This window comes from Adiantum capillus-veneris, chromosome 24 (assembly GCF_014529385.1).
Source record: "Adiantum capillus-veneris isolate H3 chromosome 24, ASM1452938v2, whole genome shotgun sequence".
In the NCBI taxonomy this organism is placed as follows: domain Eukaryota; kingdom Viridiplantae; phylum Streptophyta; class Polypodiopsida; order Polypodiales; family Pteridaceae; genus Adiantum; species Adiantum capillus-veneris.
Window position 1 is genome coordinate 1544494 of NC_140954.1, and position 3647 is coordinate 1548140.

Sequence of the window (3647 nt, forward strand, 5' to 3'; positions counted from 1 at the left end):
AAGTCTTGAAGCATGCAACGGTCGGTCAGCACACATGCTATGACACACGTGTGACATATATGTGACCAATCTTGTGCCCTTTTCACAAGCGAAGGGACAGGATCCTCAGGACTAGGACTATATGACACGAGCATGGGGGCATAGGATCTACGGTGAGAGCATCGAGCGTCGTAGATCTTGTCGGCATCGCAAAAAGTAATCTCGGGTATAAAAAGTAATCTCAGGTACCCGAGATTACTTTAGGTCGCATTTGGTATAACAGTAATCTCGAGTCCATACCATCACAAAAAACGTGCGGGTGCTCGTGGATAGGACATGGGAGTCCCAAAGGTGAGGTCAAGGGTTTGAGGCTTGGGTGCGAAGTAATCCCGAGATTACTTTTTGTAATCTCGCGTACCCGAGATTACTTTGTACGCCCGAGATTACTTTGCCACGATCTACGGCTCTCCTTCATCCCACCATAGATCCCACCCCCTCAATGCCCGTGTCACTTAGTCCCTAGGGGAGAGGATGGACAATCAAGAGAGCCCTAGGTTCTATTGTGGTACCCCCTACTGGCTATACTACTGGCACATATTGGTTCGCTTGTAATTATATTGCGTAGAATCTTCGCAGATTCCTCATTTGCCTCATTCTCTTGCAGGCTTGAGTAAAACTCCAATCGTATGCAGGAATCGAGCATCATCGCAGTGAGACTGTTTTGCTAACCACCCCACCGAAGTTGCCATGTTATTTGTGTCAAGAGCGTTAAAAAATTAAAAAAATGTTTTTAGCTCAAGGTTGCGGTCATCAGCCCCTGCGCCCCTGCTCTACCATTGCTTGCTTATCGCGCCCATGTCTGCTCACTGCTCATCGTCTTGCTAACCACTCATTGCATGCCACCTGCAGAGCTGCACTCCTTGTCCGCCAACCAAGAGTCTCAAAGGATCCTGAAAGATTCGCATTTTAGATGATTTTTTAAAAATCGTTAGCACATGCTGGCTCTCTTTAATTTAAAATGTACTAGTGAGTTTGAATATTCCCTCTCGTTCGCGAGTAAGTAATAGCCTAAGGCGTGCAAAGCAAGTTGTGGCGATTACGAGGCCGAAGCAGACAATGATCACGGTTGCGATGTTCGTCATCACTGATTAGACACATGAATTGGGGGCCATTGCTGGTTGTGGCGAGTATAAGGTTGCACCTTATTGCTACTTTCTCATCATCGCCTCCATGGTGTCTCTCTCCCTCCGCATGCCTGGCACTACCTTGCCTTCTACACGCACATCACACTGGCAGAATAAAGCATTAATCTACTCTTTGACTTAGTGATGTTACGAGACTGGGCACCCTCTTGTTGTAGTGGTTAGCTGCAATTGGGATAGCTGGCGTAATGGTTAGTTATGTGCTGTCTATTTATTTTATAATTGAGTTGATGATGATTTTGTAGAGTGGAATGCGGGGAGTTGATGAAGAGGCGCCGGCAATTACTCTTGGCCATTTTATAATTGCACAGTATTTTAGAATCTCATTTCAATAAGCCACTATGGCTCTGTAAATATTTGTAGTGGGAACTCCCCTTATGGGTCATATAAGAAATAATGAGCTTCATTCATTTACAAAAGTGAAGTGGTTGTAAAAAGAGGGGACTCAATTTTGGAAATGGAAATGGCAAATAAGGTAGCATCAGAACCTCAGTGCAAGGAAATGGATGTAGTGTTGTTCAAAGCCCAAATGAAGACAAAACAACCATTATTAGAGGGATGGATTCATAAAGCTTTAGTCTATCATAAGCTGATCAAAGCTAGGTTAACCAGGGGCAAACACACTTGGTATGATGTTGATGTTAAGACATGCAATTCTTTGATGCCCTAGGAAGTAGAGATGATGAGTGCAAGGAGCAGCTGGAGTAGGAAGCTATTTATTGGTTGATTTAGAAGAATAACGCGGCTATTAGTGCTCAAGGTAAGGGTCAAACTCTAGCAATTAGGCTCCACCTCATACCATTCCAAAGCCCACAAGAAAGTAGATAAAATAAAACGATGACATCCACACAATGTTCAGATATGGAAGCCAATGCACAAGCATAGAGAGCTGAGAGGCCTCACCTTAGTTGGCAAGAAGTAGGGTGCACTATGGGAAGTTTAGATCAATTACAAAAGACTGAACTAGAAGGAAAGTAGGTGGTTTCATATCACTATCCCAAGGAGATCATTCATTTTCAAAAGCACGCATGAAATCTGGGAAATATTTCAAAATTCAAAGAAAGGGGGGAAGGAAATGTAGATAGTGGGAACATACCTCAATCAAGAAGTCAAATCAGTATAGTAAAACTAGTAATTACTGAGCCCATTAATTGTGAGGACTCTACATGGAACAGGCAGTTAGAGGCCCACTCCACCACCTATAAATAGGGCCCATTACTCATTCGATAGAGTCTATTGTCACCAATGGAGCTAGTTGTGCTCTTATACTCTTTTGGCATTAGCTCAGAGCATTCCTTGGCTCTCACTATTGTACTTGATAGTTGTACTTTCCTTATCTGAATATACATTCCAATTCTAGTTCTAGTAGCAGTCTTGTGTCTCCATTTCACTTCAATCTTTGTATGATCTTGTGTCTAAAGTCTTCTTGCTATTATGAGCGCGTATAGAGCTAGAAGAGAGCAAGAGGAGGCGCTCGCAATGTACAAGAACTTGGATTTGATGATAAGCTTAGTATTGAGTACAAGACTTAATACTTATTTAAGAGAGCTAGTTACAAGACTTGGATTACATGACTTGAGTACAAGACAAGGCTTGATTGCAAGGACAAGACTTGAACATAAGAACTAGAAGAGGGATTTCCTCATAGGAGGCTCACAACTGGTGTTGGCTAGACTGAGGGGCTTGTGGCCCAAGACCCCTATTTATACTAGTGCTTGAGGAGGTTACTTGAGGAGGTTACTTGAGGAGGTTAGGACTTTCTAGGTTCTTCTTGAGGAGGTTAGAATCTTCTAAAACCTTCTTGATCCTTCTAGTTCTTCTAGAACCTTTTGGATCCTTCTTCAACTTTCTAGAGCTTTCCAGAAACTTTTAGATTCTTCCGAAATCTTCTCCAAGCTTCTAGAAACTTCTTGATCCTTCTAGTTCTTCTAGAACCTTCTAGATCCTTCTTCAATTTTCTAGAGCTTTCCAAAAACTTCTAGATTCTTTCAGAATCTTCTCCATGCTTCTAGAAACTTGTAGAATCTCCTTGATACTTTTAGAACTTCTAGAATCTTCTAGATCCTTTTAGATTCTTCTAGAGCCTTCTAACGATGATGTAGGCGATGATGCAGGCAACGACTGACTCTCAAGCATCCATGACATTACCCCCTCCTCTAGCGAGACGAGTTCCACGAGGAGCACTGGTGTTCCTTGAGTTGGGCTTCCATGGATGTTGTTGATGGAACTCTTGGACTTTGAGAGATGCATGTTGTGGATTGTGTGCTGGTTCCCAGGTTCGTTCACTAACATCATAGCCTTTCCAATGCACCAAGTACTGTAACCTGCCACGCGAAACTCGAGAATCTAGGACTTTCTCAACCTCATATTCGTCATGTCCTTGAATCTCAACCAGAGGTGGTGGTTGTAGGGCTCTTCCTGGCATCTTAAATGTGTGACAAGGTTCTAGGACTGAGACATGAAAAA